Source organism: Chelonia mydas, chromosome 9, assembly GCF_015237465.2.
Source record: "Chelonia mydas isolate rCheMyd1 chromosome 9, rCheMyd1.pri.v2, whole genome shotgun sequence".
NCBI classification, from domain to species: domain Eukaryota; kingdom Metazoa; phylum Chordata; order Testudines; family Cheloniidae; genus Chelonia; species Chelonia mydas.
This window is the reverse complement of record NC_057855.1, coordinates 9,922,091-9,943,494: the sequence shown is the minus strand read 5'-3', so window position 1 is coordinate 9,943,494 and position 21,404 is coordinate 9,922,091. Positions and strand designations below refer to the sequence as shown.

Genomic DNA, 21,404 nt, shown 5'->3' with positions numbered 1-21,404 from the left:
CACAACTAATCATGGAGCATAGACAGAGAACTGTTCATGATCAATCCATGGAACAAAAAACAAGCAAAAGAAATACACAAAGAGAATAATGAATAAAGTCAATAAAATCATGATCAGCTGTTAGACATTCTGCCAAAAGAAAAAAAGGTTACATTTATTGGATAAATTATTCATTGCAGAGTTTTCAGGAAGCTCTAAAATTGAAAAAAGTTGAGTATAATTTAGAAAACAAGAGACTTAAGAAGCCACACAGTATTACAACATTTTGAATTCCAAGACTAAATTCTTTTGGGACCATATTTTTGTTCTGTGTTTGTACAGCTCCTAGCACAATGGAGTCTTGATTCATGACTGGAGCTCCTAGGTCCTACTGTAATGCAAATATTAATAATGATAATAGGACAGGCGTTAGCTTCAAAACACACACCTCACATAGATACAAAAGTGCTGGGTGCCTTGAAAATACTTGAAAGAGTCATATTTTTTCCAATAATTCCATCTTTTCACTCTACTGCAACTGCCCCTTCTGGTGTCTGAAAATTTTATGCATTGTCTAAGCAGAATCGACCAGCCTACAAGCTACTATTTTACTGCCTTGTCACTGCTTTTTTTTGTTTGTGTGTTTGTTTGCTTATTTTGGAATACACACATTTTAATTCACTATACAAAGGATCTACCAGAAATATCTATTCACCTTTCACTCTTTTAATGTTAACGTCCTTATGAATTTACACTGTTACATAACATAAAGAGCCTGAAGGATGTGATCTGAAAAGGATTAAAAATTATATCTGATGTCGCCATGAAAACTCGACAGGGTCCAGTCCAATCTAATTTCAGTGAAGTCGAATATCTAAAGGGATGAAAGTATATTATTTATAGATGACTCAGAAAATGGGACAAGAATCAATGCTATCTAGTGTCAATGCCCTGAGTAGCTGACTAAATAAAAGCATCAGAAACATGAAGGTGCTGGTATTGATGGAAGATGACAGTTAATTGACCACAGCACTTGTCGAGACGTTGTGATGGGTCACAAGTGACCTGTAGAGTCATGCTCATTAACAGCACAATGGACACATATGTTCAGTCAATGCATCTCGGTAAACTGGAGAATGTGATAATCACTTAGAAATGTTCTTTCAGTTGTTGAGGAGTGTGTGGAAAATAATTTTGGGAAAATATCTGTGTCATGCACATATGCCCTCTGGAAATTGTGCGAAACATCTGGGCTTGCCTGACTAATGCTTTCAAAATTGTTTACCATTTTCTGAAATTATCCAGTGCCTAACTCAGGTAGTGCACTAATTATTGCTTTAGAGAGGATTAGAACAGCACAGCTGTGCCTGATGTGACTCACGCGCTCCCAGTGTAGCAGTATGTACATGTTCTAAGACAGTTTCTGTCTTAATGAAGTGACTAACCTCTTGGCATATTCCAAATCCTGCAGGCATCACTCAGGCAATAGTCCCATTGACTTCAAAGGGAGTTTGCCTGAGCTGGAATTCAGAAACCACCTGTCTACTTGAACGCTAAAGACCTTACTTCGAGGCTGTTCTCTGCTCCCCCACTAATTTAAAATAATGTACTTTATATCTGATAACCTTATTGAGCATTGTTTCCAAAGATGCATGATGTTTAGGAACATAGGATTTTCCATAATGAATCAGACCATTGCTCCAGTAAACCCTAGACAGTTGCAAAAGAACTGATAGCGTATAGATAGTAGTGAAATCACAAATCACCAAGAACACGTAGTACTAGTGAAATCCATGGATGCACTGTTTAAACCTGCTGGGAGAGGCTCCATCAGAGCAGTCCAGAGTGAACTGCCCAGGGGCCTTGGCTGGACTCAAAGCAGACCCATCTATCAGGAGATGTTGCCATTTAGAATTGCCTAGTAGCAGAAGCTTCCAGTTACATACTAGGCAAAACCAAAAGCAATGCCACTGGTGACTGTGCAGAGGCTTGAAGGAACCTAGCTGAACTCACCCATGCTGGATTCTCTCAAGCCCAGCATTCCCTTTGCCCAAAACCTCTTTACCCTCATGCCCAACATTTCTCTGCTAAGCTACTGTTCAACTGGTTTCCAGATGTTTAAACCTGCATAAGGTCACATGTTTATACTTTGTCTTATCTCTGGTTCTCTCTTCTTACCACCACTTAAGTTTGTGCGTTTGCTGACCACATACTTTTCTATCTTGATGCCTATATAGTCAATCACTCTTCCTTTCTCTCACACACATTTGTTGTTAATAATAATGCTGCGAATGTGACTTACATCTGCAGGATAACTGAGAAATCTTCAGTTTAATATGGTAATAGTCCTGAAACTCATACCAGTTGCATTTGACCTTCATAATATGGCCTGTATGAGATACTTAATATTTATGAATGAATGACTAGTGGTATGGAATGGCTTCTGTATGACGAGAGATTAATAAGACTGGGACTTTTCAGCTTGGAAAAGAGATGACTAAGGGGGGATATGACAGAGGTCTATAAAATCATGACTGGTGTGGGGAAAGAAAATAAGGAAGTGGTATTTACTCCGCATAAAACAAGAACTAGGGGTCACCAAATGAAATTAATAGACAGCAGGTTTTAAACAAAGCTAAGGAAGTATTTCTTCAAACAGCGCACAGTCAACCTGTGGAACTCTTTGCCAGAGGATGTTATGAAGGCCAAGACTATAACAGGGTTAAAAAAAGAACTAGATAAGTTCATGGAGGATAGGTCCATCAATGGCTATTTGCCAGGATGGGCAGGCATGATGTCCCTAGCCTCTATTTGCCAGAAGCTAGGAATGGGCAACAGGGGATGGATCACTGGATGATTACCTGTTCTGTTCATTCCCTCTGGGGCACCTGGCATTGGCCACTGTCAGAAGACAGGATACTGGGCTAGATGGACCTTTGGTCTGACCCAGTATGGTCATTTTTATGTTCTTAGGTTAATTATTTTTAACTTGTTATGCTAATAATTCTGCACATGTTGTGTACTTTTCCCAGTGAGTATTAACCATACATTATCTTGATCTGTTGCCACTAAGCGTGTAATGAATATTCTTGCTGCTGTAGTTTAGAATAATAGAAATGTGGGGCTGGAAGGAACCTCAGGAGGTCATCTAGTCTATGGAATACTCTTATAGCTAAGTATGTTTCCAAGAGAAAATCCACACCGCATGTCATGAGTACATAAATTCAGATTGCCCAGTGAAGGACTCAAGCATATTGTGTTCAGCATCTTCTCTATGTGACCAACAACGGGCTAATAAAATCCGATTAATGAAATCTGGATAAATACTTCAACCAGTTTTATGTGACGCTTTGTTGCAATTTTAAATGAATGTACATAAACCATGTTCATATCCCTTTTGGATTCATTTTCTGTGAATATTATAGTGGACAAAGTTGCTGGCAGGAGTGTTTATGGGAACAACACATTTTAAGTTAATTTTGGTATCAAAAACTTGATTCTACGCTCATATGATCAGGAAACAGACTCTATCTCACGTTCATATATGGCCCCTATTACCACAGGGTCTGAATGCCTGACAATCTTTAATGTATTTATTCTTACAACATCCCTGTGAGATAGGGAAGTGCTAGTATCCCCACTCTAAAGATGCGGAAAGAATGCACAAAAGAGACAGTAACTGACCCAAGAAGGCACAGGAAGTCTGTGTTTCAGGAAGGAATTGAACGGAGGCCTTCTGAGGGTCAGCCTAGTGCCCTAACCACTGGACCACCCTTCTTCTCTGTGAAATAGCCCAGAAATACACCACATTTTCTGTCTCTCCAATTAAAATTAACCCTCATGGCTTGATTTCTGAGAACCAGATCCTTATAACAAACCATGCACGCACAATCTACATTATTTGTTGGAATTATGCAGTGAATCATTTCAAGGGAAAAAAATCAAGATAATTGTAAGATGCTTGCAAGCAACTGGCAAAGAGAAAAAGAAGCAAAATCTGTCTAATAAATTGGTTGCTGTAAATTATTCATTCAGCTCTAGTTATCATTAATTTATTTTACCCAGACCAGTTAGCTCAGTCCTAATACAAGATATAAGAAAATACAGAACTTGTGGCTTATACTCTGAAATAGAACATTATGGTGTTATTTACCATCCTTAATGTTGGATGATGGTTGGCTCACAGAAAAACAGTAAAAAATGTACATGAGTTGGAGAGAGTGAAATTTATCCCGTTACATAATAATGAAATGTACATGACATATCAGGAATTTTTATGTACCCTGTATAATATTTTAAAGAATGATTAGGAAGGCTGAATGACACTTCAGTTACCATTTTTTGTGGGAAGTAGTAGAATTTTAATTAGCTTCATATTCATTACTCAACTGATACATCGTCTCTAATTGCACGTTTACTGTATTTTGCTGTCTGTCATTGGATCTCACTTTTATTAACTATAATCATTTAAGATTTTATGAAGCCTATCTATGGTATATGAATACCAGATGCAAATGAATCATTCAGCTTTGTAAATTTGTCTTGAAAATTTGCCAGCCCAGGTACAAAATCTGCTCACCCACAAGGATGATGAGGGTGGTGATGATGAAAAAGTAAATGTTTTATTTGACCATAAAGAAGAATTACTTATCTGTCACAAGCCGATGAGTAGAATTTTGCAAGTCTGAAACAGTGATTAGAGTGCACTTATCTGCACTTTTTCAGTTTATTTAGAAAACAAGGATGGTTTGGCGAAAGGTGCCTCCCTTCCTCCCCCGTCCGCCTCTCCTGCCAAGTGAATTTGTTTTCCTTAGAGGTATTCGGTTAGATCACTGTGGAAGGGGGTTGGGTTTTGTGGGCTTCTACTGCCAGTTTCCTGTTCCCCTCTACTACACCTTTTTGTTATAGTTATATTTCGCATAATTTGTCAGGGCACCTCGAAGGTGGGATAGGTGTCTTTTTATCTGTGTTCAATCAAAATAAATAGAATGATGATAGGGTCATTAGCACCACTTCCCTAGAGTGGAATTTAGCAGAGGTGCTGAAAACAACCAGAAGGCCCTTAAGCCACTCAACTCTGTAGAGACGCTTCTGAAACTTCCGCTAGCAGAATTCTCCACCCCAGAAAGCGTCTCTGAGCCAGCTCCTCACAGGCTGGAGTGAAAGGCCACACTGGGACTATGCAGAGCACAGGCCATGGAAGCAGCCACAGCTCTACAGATTCTAGAACCCTGGTAAAATGCTCCAGAGGGCAATTGGGAGGCACTATGGAGAACCTTCAACCCAACCCTGGAGCATTGGGAAACAGCCGGCCCCTCTCCTCCTCATGCTTCAAGCATTGACTTTTCTTGGCAGAGTCATTGTGTGTCTGAGTCTTCTCCTGTTAGCATCATTCCATGGTTAGGCACATGAGGTGAAGTCCTGGCCCCACAGAAGTCAAGGGCAAAATTCCCATTGAATTCTTGGGGCCAGGAGTTCACCGCTGTACGCTTCCAGGCTGGCATTGCCCTGTGAGGACATTTGCGTCACAAAGTTACTATGGGATGATGCAAACATGTGCTGAAGAAAATATGCAATGATTGTGTTGAGCAGACACAAACATGACTTGCCCACAGGGCTGAAATTTACACACAATCTGTTTGCTGTTCATTAATATTTTTTTCCAACTGCATTAGCACAGCTTTCAAACTTTTGCATCAAAGAAGACCCATAAAGATGTATTTCTGGGGGAAAAAATACACCTATCTCATACTAAGTAAATGATAGTCAATCATCCTTGTAATGCCCCTGTATAATTAGCCATTGGGCCTGTCTAATTACTTCCATGAAACATGAGCTGACTTTCTTCGATTTCTGAAATATGGTCTGGGAAGTCTCACATAACCGAGTGGTTAGCCACTAGCTGGTCAACAGTGATGACTAAGAAAGTATACTCCGCTGTATCTGAATGAGAAATAGTAAGCTATGGATATGTTCTTTACTTTCAAATTACTTATTAATTACTTGATTATATTAGTTCTTTCCACAGTAGTGATTAATATTTTTTTAATAATATATCAATGTGATCTCACATATAAAGAAAAAGATACTGGTTAATTTTGCATGGAAGTAGACATTTAAAACAGATAAATTTGTCGCGAAGGGTGATCTTGTAATAAATAGGACTCAAATAATTTTGAAAAATTTGTATTTTGTAAATATACTAAACTCTTCTAGTGTAGACTCAATATACATAAATGTGTCCTTTTGCCAGAATAGTTTATAGCTAGTGTTCTACCAAATTCACGGCCATGAAAAACGACGCATCACGGACCGTGAAGTCTGGTCTCCCACCCATGAAATCTGGTCTTTTGTATGCTTTTACTCTATACTATACAGATTTCACAGGGGAGACCAGCATTTCTCAAATTGGGGGTCCTGACCCAAAAGGGAGTTGTGGGGGGGTGTCAGAAAGTTATTTTAGGGGGGGTCATGGTATTGCCACCCTTAATTCTGCACTGCCTTCAGAGCTGGGGGGCTGGAGAGCGGTGGCTGTTGGCCAGGTGCCCAGCTCTGAAGGGAGCACCCTGCCAGCAGCAGCACAGAGGCAAGGGTGGCAACACCATACCGAGCCACCCCTACTTCTGCGCTGCTGCCTTCAGAGCTGGGCGGCTGGAGAGTGGCAGCTGCTGACTGAGGACCCAGCTCTGCAGGCAGCAGTGCAGAAGTAAGGGTGGCAATACCGTACTCTGCCATCCTTACTTCTGCGCTGCTGCTGGCGGTGGCTCTGCCTTCAGAGCTGGGCTCCCGGCCAGCAGCCGCCGCTCTCCAGCCGCCCAGCTCTGAAGGCCGCCTGCTGTCAGCAGCAGCGCAGAAGTAAGAGTAGTAGTAGGGTGATCCCCCCCACACACACACACACACTTTCTTTTTGGGTTAGCACCCCTACAATTACAACACTGTGAAATTTTCCGATTTAAATAGCTGAAATCATGAAATGGACGATTTAAAAAATCCCATGACCGTGAAACTGACCAGAATGGACCCTGAATTTGGAAAAGCCCTATTTATAGCAGTTCCCTGGGCAAAATTAGCTATACCAGCAAAAGGACTTTTTTGCCAGTATAACTGTGTCCACGGGGCATAGCTGTGTCCGTTTAAAAAAAAAAAAAAAGTGACACTCCTAGCCAACATAGCTATGCCAATAAAACTTTCAAGTGCAGACCAGGCCTTAGTTTTGTCAAGCCTGGGACTATGGTTTTGAAAATGGTTCTCAGATGGTTTCATTTGCAACAGCTTTCACACAACAGTTTTCAGACCAAACGATTCATCTCGAACCAGTTCAACAAAACATTAAACCACATTTCCCAGTCTGTGTGCATTGCTTTATGGGAGTTGTGGTTTGGGCCCTGATTCTGTCCTATGAGCTAAGCTCCCTGGAAAACTACATCATCCATAATGCAAAATTCATAAAAGGACAACATGTACAGTGTCCTTTGAGGTGGGGGGCTGTGCTATTCAAATTAACTGTATATTAGCTAATCTCTGATATATTGAAAGGGACTGGAGCATTGTGCACACTGCAGCTGTCCCTTCAACCCATCACCCTTGACCTCCCCACTCAGAGATGGATGTAAGCAAAAATGTGTCATTTGGTTTAATCCTTTGGTGCAGGCAGGTCAGGAGCTCCCACTGTGCTAAGCACTAATGCACTTAACAATAGTGCTTAGTGTCAGGAAATCCCCCAATTCTTGGAGCCAACAGGCGTAAGTGTGTGTGTGTGTGTATTTCATCTATGTATACATACAGAAATACATACAAATATATACACCTATATGGAACAAAAATAAGCAATTTTTTAAAGGAAGCATTTCAAATTATACTTCAAACACTTTTTATTCAGATCTATTTTGTGCAGTGCCAAACATGGGGAGAAGTTCTTTGATACCGCGTTCTTATGTCGTTTTTGCTTGGGTATCCCTTGGATTGAAGTAGATAGATTATTTTATCATTGGTGAAAGCATAAGAAGAGCTCCAGTAAATAATAAAACACAGTGACTGGGTTACTACTGCAGCTAATAAAAAAACCCAGCAACCTCACAATCAATCCACAGTATTCTGTTAGTGATCCCAAACAATGCATCTTATATTTGTGATACTGCAGAGTTTGAGGTCTATTACTGTACTGTACTGTTTGTGTAAGGGTATATTCTGGAGATGGCACAGGGTAGGTCTTTGAAGCTTTCACAGCTCTGGGTATGCAGGTGTTAGCTGACTCAGGGACAGGCAAGGAATGTGCTAATTATGCAACTTCTGAATTTTCTATTTTCCAGCACCCACCCATTCACCTATCTTTCTATAAGCATTTATACTGCTGTAATATCCAAGTGCTGCCTCCCTACAACCTCCCGCAAACACCAATGGGCCAATATGACCTCTCCCTACCTCACCCAAGTCCCTAAGCAACTGAATCTATTCTCTACTTCCCTTTCCCTCCCACATACCCCAGCAGCTGCTGTATCTTTCCCAGTGGCAAGTGCCTCAGATACCCACAACTTATCCCCACCGCAAATGTTGAATTCACCTTCATCTCTCTTTGGGTGTCAGATGTCTACCTGAGGCCTGTCCACATCTTCAGAGAGGGACCCACAAACCTTAGGACCATCCTTATGCTAAGTATCTGGGAGAAGAAAATTGATACCAGTGGCGGTTCAATGGATAAGGCAATGAGCTGGGAGGCAGGATAGTTAGGTATTATCATAACCTTGACCAAGTCACTTAACCTCTCTGTTTACCCACCAGCAAAGGGAGATAATAATGGAGACCCACTTCTATATAAAATGGTTTGAGATCTTTGGATGCAAAGCACTCAATAAATGCACTTATTATTACTGTTATAATCAGTAAATATAAACTTCTGAAATGTCCTGTGTCCAAGATCCATGCATCGAAAAAGGAACTCGAGCACATTTTTGTGTCTTTTTAATAATTAATCTAAATATTAGTGTCCCTCTCCTGCTGAAATTATAAAGAATAATTGGAAGTGCTTCCCGGCACTGGGCAGGATTTAGGCAAAGTGCACAGATGCATGTGGAAATGAAATCCAGGCAGAGGGGAAAATACTCCCTTGTTATACAGAGAGGAACTGATGATCATATGTTTAGGAATTTACACAGATCTTCATTCAGTAAGGCACAGCAGTAGTAGCCACCTGCAGATACGGCTGAAGGCACACAAGAGAACGGGTATATCCTCTATATACCAGCTGTCCCTTGCAAGAACCAGTCCCCTCTTCCTCCATCTCTGAATACCACAAACTAGCTTTTTACTTTGACAGTCAGTGAATTTTTTGTAATGGTTTATTTAAAAAAGAAAAAAAAAAACTTCCTGCACATAACTAATTGCCAGAGAGACCAGTTACGCAGCTCTGTATTGATATACTCCTGTCTTCACCAAATGCTGCCGTTCTGGATCTTCCCGTTATTGCATTATCAGTATATTCATTTTGCCTATTCAGGATATGAGGCTGCCCCTTCTTCTGTCCTAGACTGGTTTGTGAACCTTGTTTGTCACAGAAATATGACAAATTGCTCTAGCAAAGGGGGGGGGGGGGGGGCTTGTTGATGATTGCGTTCTGCCTCAGAGATGCACGTGCATCCTTCCTTTAATACAAACTGATGAAAATCCCACCTCAACTTGACAAAAACATTTTCCTGGATTAAGCCCTCAGTAAGAACCTAGTATACATATTAAGCAGGAGAGGCTTCCCCCCCCCCCTTCTCTTTTAACCTGCTTTCTCTGACAACAGGATTGTGCCCCAGATTTCCCAAATCTCAGAAAGGCTGGAGAAAGTTAATTGGAGAAGTCAGGACTGCAGAAGGGTAGTTAGTGCAGCTGTGTTCTCTCTGCTGCTTGTTAACATTTCTCATTGCCTCCAGGCTCCACAACTCAGTGTGACTGCTGTCGCCAGCACCCTGGCTGTGAGTCCACTCTCTAGTCTCACTGGCTCCTTGTTTCTATACGCTTCACTTTCCTGAGCCGCTCTGAGCTGGCGTCATCCATCCAGTCACAGCTCTCTAAGTTTGCCATGTGCACTGACCCCGTGCTGACCCTGATCCATGATACAAACTATGGGATTGTAATTAATCTCTAATTACCCACAATACCTCGCTGAGTATTCAGCCTGCTGTTCAGATGTATTCCTAACCAGTTCAGTCATCGGTGGACCGTTCAAACTCGGTGCAGCTCAATGCTGATAAACCGGGAGCTGCACGAATGCTGTGGAGCTGTGTGCATTTGAGTGCCAAATCCCGCCTCGCTTCGCTCAGGCAAAATTCCCATCCAAGCAGTGCAGGATCAGGCCCCAAATGCAGCTCTAACAATTGATGGCACGATGCTCTGCTTTTGTGTTTCATCATTTAAAAGAAATATTTGAAAAGGCTGCATGTGACGCAATCATTTATCTGTATTAGGAGTACTTTCCAAGCTAGTATATTTCTCCTACTGGGAGAAAGGAGGATACTGCCATTAAGTCCTAGCAGATCTTATTTGAATATATTGCCCTAATATTAATCTAAGCCATGTTCTTCCTTCCATCTCAATGAGAGCAGGGAGCTAGGAGACAGAATTTCCTGAAGGAAAACCTCAAGGATCACTGAGCTCAAGCAAGAAGCTTAGACTGAGATTTAAATACTGTTACTGTCTTGAGCTCCCAAGGAGCTGCTTAGGATGAGGGGGTGAGTTTGGATACTAACTCCAGGTGTTGTGTGCTCAATTGAGGCTGGTTAGGGTCTCACTCCATTTATTCAGCCTCTACAAAGCCACCTTCTCCCTGTGTTTACTGACCAGGTGTCAGCAAAACTCATGCTCCAGCCCTTGAATGCTGGACAGAGCAACTCCAGAAACAAGCAGTAGATGAAGAAACATCACCCCCGGGAAGAATTTTCTTTCTGTCTCCTCTCACCCCAGCCAGGCAGATTCTTCCTCCCCATTCAGCTATTCATACCTACCCACATGGATCAGACTGACTTTCCCCTCTCCCTTGTCCCAAGCTACCACTCCCCCAGCTTCCTCCTCTTCTGAAGTCCCTCCTTAGCTGCTGTCTTTAATTTGTACCTTCCCCATTTCTACCTCTTCCCAGTAACTTTGCCTCACCTATCGGCAGTTTCCATCATTCCCATTTCCTCTTGACTCCCAGCACCCTGCCCCTGCTCCCACATTCAGCAAAGAGTCAATATCCCTCAATATCTGGTTCACCCTCTGCTTCCCATACTCTCTCCGCTTCTTCTTGCCTGGAGGCTAGACAGAATAAGGTTGGCAGAGCTCACACCAGGCCTTGCCAAGCCTGTTCCCTACCTGCAGGAAGAGCTAAGGAGAGATGACCCCTCATAAGAGGGAGTCATGAGAGGAGCTCTCTGTCATCTACATAAGGGAGAGGGGGATACAGGCATTTGGAGAGACATTTTTCGAAGAGAACTCCAACCCAGTTTCTAATGTGAAGTAGGGGCAGGGCAGATCTTCAGAAACTGGTCCCCAAGAGGAGGAGAAATCAGGGCCAAGTTATCGTAATTGTGCTGTAATATGTCCTTATTAATATACTAGTATAAATTATGTAAACACCATGTATGTGGTTGCTGGATGAATTTATCATGCCCCCTCACCTTTGACCATCCTGCCTTCGCTTGACAAACTAAATCCATCTTCCCCAAGGAATTATTCTAACTTTTCGAACATTTGGTCAGCCATCACATTTTTAAGATCAACCTGCTGCAGATAAATCTCCCCTTTCTCCCGCCGGATCTGATTTTTTTTCTCTCCACTGTATTTACATCTGCCCAAGGCCCAGGATGAGCAATGTTCAGTCTTGGATAAGTAAAAGTTTTTGTTGTGTCATTACTTTAATGTCCAATATTTTGCATCTTGTCAGAGTTCAAAATAGGAAATTTCCCAGCTTCCCATCAGAAAGTAAGGCCTTGTTTCCATTTCCTTGATCAACAGTCATTCAACTAAACATAATTAACCCCTGTGCCTTAACCACCGTTCACTGAATTGATGCTGACCATGGATTGTCCTTGTCTACGCTTAAACTAAACTGTGGTCAACACCAGTTCAGCTAAGCTGATTGCTGCCAACCAGTTGCTGAAGTGGTGCTATGTCCTAGTGCAGATGAAGCCTCAGCCTTCTAGAAGGAACCAAGATATCAGATGTTAAAATTGTCACATTTTTTGCTACAGAGAGAGCTATTTTAGATCATTATATAAATTATGTGGCCCTCTCTGTGCCCTTTTAAAATTGAACTCACAAGGGTTGATCCTACACCCTTTGTAGTCAGTTGGAGGAGGGTCAAGCATAACTATAGCACCTACTTTTACTGCCCCAGGAATACTTATGATTTTTATTACCGTAGCACTTCGAGGTCCCAACATAGATTGGGGGGCCCATTATGCTGACCACTGTGCTGACACACACAAACACTCCCCGCCCCTAAGAGCTTACAATCTAAATAGACAGACACCGGATGGGGAAGGAGAGTTACAGAGAGTTGAAGTGACTTCCCCAGACTCACGCAGAAGGTCAAGTTCCAGGTCTCCCGGGTCCCAGTCCAATGTTTCGTCTGCTGGAGCACACAGCCTCGATCCAACAAATCATGGCATGCAACTTCTCCAGATGTTCTAGAACATCTTTTAAATGATGTTTCTTTAATATCTGTGTTATGTATGGAAACATGATGGTATGGCATCAAGCTTTTAACAACACTCATCTGGGATGACCTGGTCTCACTCCTTCTGAACATGGCAAAAAAAAAAAAAAATGTTCTACCGTGCAACACAACCGTGTATGTTGTGTACGTATTGTAGATTCTTTCCACCACAGAATTAAAATGTACTGTTGGGGAAAATAACATTGGATAGGAAATCTGATTTTTCTCCCAACCTAATATCAAATCAGTATAGAAATTTGACTTTGTTACGGACTATCTTTTTATACCTGTGCTGTTTTAAACACACTGTCAAGCAGCAGTCCTGACTCTCTGTGATGTAGTAGTTGCTGTGGTGACTTTTCTTGTTAAATAGTAAATGACATTAAACAGTCGTGTAAAACCTGTCTAACTTGTTGATACTCTGTATATGGTAAAGCTATCCCTGATCTGTAGTGTACACTCCTTACATTTATCAGCTTTTGTTCAGTGACTATGGATGCTTTGTACCGGGCATGCTCCATTTATTCCACTTGACTTGGTTTTGATTTGGGGGGCTTGCTCCTCAGGTGGGTAACAAAGGTATTTGAGTGAAGGAGAAAAGGGGTTGTCAACAGTCCCACAAATTTCTCTAGCTTGGTTGTGTGATGCACACACGCAGTTAGATGCTGTCACCCAGTCAATCAGCCATTGTGCACATTGTTATTATGGCAACCAGTCATTCCTCACTGTGATCACAACAGTAAGAGAGCAAGCTTTCATTTCAAGACGGAATGGAAATGTCTTGATTACCATAACCTTGAGTTTTCCTGAAAGGTCACAGGAAAGAGTACCATTTCGGTGGCATCTGTAGATCATTCACTTGTCACTTCCTTTCCAAAAAGGCACAGTTAATTTTTTTTAATGGACAGACACCTCATCATTGGTACATAGGGACAGTTCCTGATTAACCCCTTCTGTGTTCCCAAAAGAACATTCATCATAGAATCATAGAATCATAGAATATCAGGGTTGGAAGGGACCCCAGAAGGTCATCTAGTCCAACCCCCTGCTCAAAGCAGGACCAAGTCCCAGTTAAATCATCCCAGCCAGGGCTTTGTCAAGCCTGACCTTAAAAACCTGTAAGGAAGGAGATTCTACCACCTCCCTAAATTCTACCACCTCCTACCACCATTCCTGGCATATGAAGCAATATGGGTATCAGGTATTGTCCCCACATACCCAGTACATCAAAATTCTGTTGTACGCTAGGTAATTCAAAGAAAACCCCAGTATTCCACGGCAACACAGTTCCCATTGACGTCAACCCACCTCTTAGGCTTTGTCTCCACCCACCTACTTCCTCTTCCTTTCTGATTTTAGATAGTTGGCCTCTTTCACCACTAGATGTCACTACTGTTCACACCACTGTCAGAACAAGACATGCCAGACAAGACAACTTTTAAATAGTTATTTTTGCCCTCTTTGGACTGTCCTTCTCGAGGTGTTTGCATTTTGCTCTAGGGACCTATTGATCAGTCTGTCTGCAGGATTAATGAAAAGGCTAAACTGGTATCCTTAGGTATTTAAGGAGATATCCTTAAACAAGACAACCTCTCTTGAAGCCCAGATCCAAAAATGTCTTTTGTCCTAACAGTAGTTAGTCTTTCCAGTGGTCCCCAATTATATTAACTTCCCTCACACAAAATAAATAAGTTTTACCATGTGAGCAACTGTGGAAATACAATAGATGTAACCCCCTGCCTGACAAATGGAATATGTTCCTTTATTTCCAAGTATGAGCTCATGAAAATGTGTATAATATTACTAAACATTGCACCTGTTTAAAACACCCAGTTAATCGTGTCTCACTCCTCTTGTTTAAAGTGAGAGATTTGGCTATGGGATAGGTGGGTTATGTTTAGAATACCCCCAAAAAGAGAGACTTAAAATACGCTAGGCATTTTTCAATAACTGACTGCACACACCTGATAAAAACACAAGGATGGATGACTCACACACGTTCAGCTTTTGACCTTTGATTCTGTATTGTGATGAAAACTCAACAGCACTATTCTGATGTTTAAACAGTTGGCTTTACAAAACCGCATAAGAGACAGTTTGTGCCTCCTTTTCTTAAGTGGCTTCCCTTTCTCTGAATCCTGCTCATGCATTTCTTTTTCTCGTGGTAGAGATTTCTATTTCAGTGTGCCTAGTGGTTACAGCAAGGGACTGCGAGTCAAATTCTACTCCTGGATTCTATTCTTGGGTATGTCACTTACTTGCTGTATGACCTTGGACAAGTAAACCTCTGTGCTTCAGTTCACCTGTCTTTAATAATGGTGATAATTCTTACCCAAGTCACAGGACTGATGTAGCCTCCATAATACATTGACACACCCACTAAACAGTGAAAAAGGAAATGACAAAAGAGAGGAAATGGAATCCCTCCAATTTTTCTAGGCATCCATTTTGTTTTTCTAAGCAAAGATAGGCTTACCTATGGTCTGTCAAGAAACCTCAGCCTTCTGCGCACAAGGCACTGACTCCTGCTGCTGACTGCCTCGCTGGGGGAGGCCATGATGAGGCTATTTCTCTCCCTTCCAACCCCCCAGTGGGCATTAACTACTCCTAGAGGTAGCTGCAGAATCCATTTTACCAGAATTTAAGAAAAAAGTGATCATCACTTGGGTCTGCAAATGTTTATGCACATGCTTACCTGTACTACAGTGAGTAGCCCATGATATTGTGGGGTACAACTAGAAATGAGCATAGATATTAATAAGGGTGATTCTTGCTGATGTGCACAGCATTAAAGCCATCTCAAACACTTGGATTGAGAAGAAAGTTTCCCCTGGTGTATAATATCCAAGATCTTTATAAGGGTTTGCCTTTTTCTTGCACACCAAGCAGGGATCATCCATTGGGATCAGGCAGGTATATCCACCATGATCTGTTTCTTGTGATTCCAGCAGGGAGCAATGGTGCACTTCAGACATTCCCAACTTAAGCTGATATCTTTCAATGCACTATGTGCTTGCCAGAGGAGCATGAATCCCCAGAAGAAAACAAACAGCAGGTTCCCGTTGGTTAGAGATGGGCTGTGTCCAGTATTGTGATGGAACATATACCCACTGGCCAGGAAGAGGTTAAATTAAGGCTGGAGAGAAACAGGAAATACTTCATCTGGCCCCTATTACAGCTGCAGGTATAAAAAGCTGTCTTTCTCAGAAGAGAGGTGCTCTAGTTAGGAGGAGGAGGCTTATGCTGAGAGCCTGTACAGCAGGGCTCAATCCAGTAGAAACCAAAGAGTACAAAGGTTTACTAGGAGGGGCTGTTAGACACACACGGAGCAGGGGTCCTCTGTTAAGGACAAAGCTGAATTCTGCAAGGGGTTGTTGAAGTAACCCATTTCCTGACCTTTATTGTTTGCCTAGGTTTCAAGGAACCAGATATACTTTTTACTTTCAGACAGGACTTTTGGGGTAAATATGTGCCAATAGAGTAGTTGGGGCATAATTCAAGACCCTGAGAGAAAAGGAATAAGAAATCTAGTTCAGAGCTAGAGTGGCAGAGAAAAGCCCAATGTGGCCTTTTAAAGGGGCAACTCTGACCATATGAGAGATGATCACTAGACGAGGTCATTGACAAATATTCTTCAAGAAGAAAAAAATCCTCTCTTCTCTTTTTGTTTTGGTTTTTGGGGTTCTTTTTTTTTTCTTTGTCACAAACTTAGAAATATTGGTTTGCCGTCCATTATCATTTAAGAGATTTTTTTTATACGGCTGTTGAAAGGTTCTTCTTCTGCCATTTTTTTTTTCTTTATTGATTTTTTCCCTTAAGACTTTAATTCACTCTTCTACAGTTACTACAGTGAAGAGAGAAATTCTGTAGATCACATAGAGATAACATTCCAGCCTAGACTGGGTCACTCACATCTCACATAAGAATACCAGCTTCCTGCAGATAGCTAGTCCTTTCCTGCTTGTCAGGCCTTTTTGCTCTAGCTTTTCATTTTTTTTCTCCCTTAGTATTTGGGTCTTAATCTTTCTTTAGACTTATCCTTCATGCTGTGCTCATCTGAAATGTACCAATAATTGCTACTACCTAAATCTCGTTTGATCATTCTGTGCATTCCTTATTGAAACTAGTAGTGAAACAAGACATCTAAAAATATGATTATGTGGGGTTAAGGTAATATTTTGGGTGTCTGGTATCTCATATCAATTGTTCTTTAAACAATCTGGGGTTTGTTTTTTTTAAGAAAACATGATGGCAACAAACAAAACCTAACGACATTTCAATGAAATGCTGTAATTTTAGCCCCTGCCATGAACTATTGCTTATGTAGAGTAAAGTATTCTGCTGGTAAAAGGTGTGGTGATTTTCACTAAGGCCCCGTACCCTTTATTCCATTCTTACTCAGGCAAAACTCCCATTGCAAACAATTCCAGCGATTTAGGAAGAAAATGCTCATGTTAAGCAAAAACAAGGTGTGTGAGATACTGTCAGACTGTTGTACTAAACCATAAATCCACTAACCCCGTCTTTTTGTCCAGTTGGAGCTGCGGGGGTGGTGCCTGTGGCCAGGGGCAGCACGCAGAACCGCCTGGCCGCCCCTGCGCCTCGGTGCTATAGGGACATGCTGTCCGCTTCCGGAAGCCGCCTGAGGTAAGCACCCCCCGGAGCCCACACCCCCACCCCAACCCTGATCCCCCTCATGCACCCAAACTCGCTCCCAGAGCCTGCACCCCAGCCCTGAGCCCCCTCCTGCACCCCAAATCCCTCTCAGAGCCCGCATCCCCTCCCGCACTCCAAATCCCTCATTCCTGGCCCCACCCCACAGCCCGCACCCCAGCCAGAGCCTTCACTGCCCCCCCACAGCCCAACCCGCTGCCCCAGCCCTGAACCCCCTCCCACACCCCAAAGCCCTCATCCCCAGCCCCAGGCGGAGCCCTCACCCCCTCCCACAGCCCAAGCCCCTGCCCCAGCCCAGTGAAAATGAGTGAGGATGGGTGAGAGCGAGCGACGGAGGGAGGTGGGATGGAGTGAGTGGCGGGCAGGGCCTCGGGGAAGGTGCGGGGCAAGGGTGTTCGGTTTTCTGCAATCAGAAAGTTGGCAACCCTACTCCCTACCCTACTCCTTTCCGCCTGTGGCCCTATCCACAGCTCCACCCCTTTCTGTCCCTTCCTCGGGACCCGCCCACCCTTGTTCCACCCAGGGTCCCCCCCATTCTACCCTCTCACTGCAGCCCCACAACCTCTTTTGCTCCTTTCTGCCCCCCTCCACTGAGGCCCCAAGACTGGAGAAGCTCTGTCTGTGTGCCATGGCCCCGGGGCCACAGCAGTGAGTGAGAGCTCCTCCTGTCCCAGGATCACAGCGAGGGTCTGGGTGCTGCGGCTTCCCCCACGCTTCTGCAGCGGACTAGGGTCGGGGCGCTGGGGCTTCTCCCACCCTGCCTGCCCAGCGCTTCTGTCATTCCTTCCCCTTTTCTGTCCCAGGTTGTCTTCTATTGCTTCAAAAACAAGTGTGGTTCTTGTCTTTAAGTGGTTTGTGTGTATAGAGAGCATGAACCACTTACTGGCATTTGGATTTTTCACCTCCTTCCCAGAAATGTGCACAGTAATTGAAAGTACATTCAATCACCTAAGCGCTAAGGTGTCTTCCAGGAGCAGCGGAAGCTTCCTAAAAGTGTGGGGGGGCCACTGGCACCTGAACTGTGGCCCCAACCCCCGTTCTGAGCCATCCCCTGAGGCCACTCTTCCAGACCACCCCTTCTCACCTAGGCCCCGCTCCATGCCGCCTCTTCCCTGCCCCGCCTTAGACCCCATCCCCTGCTCGCTCTTCTCTACCCCCTCCCCCCCACTCACCCTTATGGCCAGTAAAAAGTGGCCTTCTGGCCCCCCCTGTTCTGGCACCCTTGGTACCTTTACCTGGTAAGCCAAAGACTCCTTTAAACTCTCGTTTCTTTTTCTTTTTAAATGAATACTTGATTTCCTGCTTGCCGGGAGTCCACCTCCTAGGCCCTCTTTCAACTTTTTACCCTTTCTCATTTTCTTTTTCTTTTTTCTTTTTTGGAAGGGTGGCTGAAACTTTCTGGAGCTGATTGGCATAAAGGTACAGTAGCAGTCTATCCATCCGGGAGACACTCTCTTCCTCCTAAGAATGCATTGCAGAGCCGATGGATAGGGTGATGATGATGGCTAGTGGATCTATTCCACAGATAGCAGTCACTTGGGAAGCTTGACTCTGAGCCTTCATGCAAGAGGAGAAGGGGGCGGGGGGCTGGGAACAAGGACCAACAGGACAAATTCCAAGTTCTATGCGGCCTTTGCCACAGAAATTAGGAGACTGAATCAGAATTGGACTCTGTGAGTTTCCAGCCACTGTGCCTCCGTGGCTGGCAAGAGCAAAGCCGGAAATTCAGATGAATAGAGCCCTTAATGTTTTTTTGTTTGACACTCATGCTTAACAGAAAATGATGAATCCATTAGCAACTCCTTCCGCTGCCAAAAGAAACAGACTTGCACTTGTAGATTGCTTTCATTCTGCGCTATCAAGCCACTGCACGCTCGGCTTTTGCAAAGTTGACAGACATCTATCATTTGAAAAATGGGCTTTTAGAGGTACAGTCCTCTGTGTCTTAAGTGTGTGTATGTGTCTGCTTGAATGTGTCTCATTAAAATGCACTGACCCAGCTGAGCCCCCAAACAGAATCCATGGTGGAAAGTGTCTTGTTGTCTCTTTGGTTTGAGTTATTTCAAAGTTTGTCACTAATTTCTCATGACAATGGGGGGTTCTGAATGATTCTGGTCTATGATGGTGTTTGTGAACTCCCTCAAAAATGTGTCAGTGGAGACTAGACCATAAGAGTTCTGAGTTCTTAAGGATGCTAAGAATATTTCGGAGTCTGATCCTGCTTACTCAGGCAAAACTTTGACTATGAAGTCCTAAGTATCCCATTGATAGCTATGGGAGTTCTGTATATGTCAGCAATGGCTCTAGCAACAAAGTTCTAAACTTAACAAAAGAAATCATGAGACACTTCTTGCAATGTAGTAAAGCCACATGTACATAGGTGCTGGAACTAAGAGTGCAAGGGATGCTATTGCACCCCCGGCTAGAAGTGGTTTCCATCATATATAGGGTTTACAGTTTGGTTCAATGGCTCTCAGCACCCCCACTATACAAATTGTTCCAGCACCCCAGCATGTGTATTATTGCCTTGTTCACCTTATATTTTGTGGCATGAAAAAACACATTTTAGAGTTGGCTCCTTGCCTGAACCAGTACCGGGTTTACAGTGGTGCTATGGGGCCGGGCCCACACTGGGATGGATCCCATTACGGACCCCTCTAACCCATCTATGCAACCGGGTTTGGCCCCTCGCTGGGGGCAGTCCAGCACCCAGGCCTTGCTGCATTAGCAGCTCCCAGACAGCAGGTCCCACTTGCAAGTAGGGGGCTTGCTGCCCAGCAGCCAGGCTCCAAAATTTGGGCTGGGCAGGGCTGCTGGCCATGGGGCCGGTGGGCACAGCCAGGCCAGACGGGCTCTCGGGGGTCATGTCCCATGCTCCCCAGAATTGTTCCTGCCCTGAGCAGTCTCTGCTGCCCCCCACTCAAGCTATGAAACCTCTTCAGGTGTAAATGGGAGGTAACCACTGACAAGACATGCTCAGTGAGAAGATGTAGCTTTGGAATGCATTTCTTCTCGCTCCTCTAGAAGAGTTTTTCGACAGAATGTAGATTTATCGAAACCAAAACTTTTCTACGAAACACGTTGGTTTTGACGAAAGTTTTGTGGGGAACATTTCTCAGGCCCAAGATGGAAATTCTGGCAGAGAGGAAGGAGAGAGACCAACCCCAGTGGTTAGGGCAGTCACCTGGGAGACCTCGTTTCAAGTCCCTGCTCTGGCTGGTTAGAAACAGGGTCTTGAACCTGGGTCTCCTACATCCCATGTGAATACCCTAACCATTTGGCTCTGCTGGGGTGGGTGTCTCATGTCTTTTTGAAAAAAAAAAAAAAAGGGAAGGTCTAGTTTTTTGTTCAGATGTGGAAAACAAATATGGAAACCTCAAAGTTTTTCACAAAACTGAATTCTCATTTTCCAACCAGCTCTACAGATTTGTTACTCTTCGGGATACATCCCTGGGGATGAATGGTTGGAAGGGGTGTGTGTTCTGAACCTTTGGGCAGGTTCAATTATATTTATACATACACCGGCCATTCAGAATATATACTCTATAGCGGTATAGATATATAATTGGTACCCTGGTACCTAAAAAAGCTATAATAGAATAAAGCACAGATAACAAAACCCATTTAAATGTATTGCTTACTGCAAACACCCATTATCGATGGTGCAACTGGCTTTATAAACTGTTTTCTGTGCACTTCCTGCCAAACCTAACCTGTATGTCAATAAATAGAAAACCTCCTGTTTTCAGCATTGTTAACACACTGTTTGCATAATAGTGATGACTCCATTGATGCAGAGTTGTTTTTACTACTGTCTACACTTAGATGTGGATGAGAAATATTTGAATAGTCCCATGATTTGTTTAACTGTGCCTTAAGCCATAACTTAGCTGGAGTACTTTGCATTATAGCAGTCCATTATAGTTTCCATGCACCACATATTGTGGCTTTTGCATGCACCACACTCACATCTGCTGGTTGTGGTTAGCTATACCGCCAATGCTGCTGCCGTGCTCGTAAAAACACATTCGCGTTTACATAGTAGAGGTAGCTGAAAATACCAGCGCTGATCTTT

At 43.3% G+C, this 21,404-nt stretch overlaps 1 long non-coding RNA gene across 1 annotated transcript in view; it reads left to right on the top strand.

The window, feature by feature from the left end:
* Positions 1 to 19,484, top strand: part of LOC122461793 — a 170,263-nt gene extending 150,779 nt beyond the window's left edge. The window contains exons 3-4 of the long non-coding RNA XR_006283972.1: positions 17,191 to 17,302; positions 18,713 to 19,484. This is a non-coding gene — a long non-coding RNA (uncharacterized LOC122461793). The remainder of the gene's footprint in view (positions 1 to 17,190; positions 17,303 to 18,712) is intronic.
* Positions 19,485 to 21,404: the final 1,920 nt, after the last annotated feature.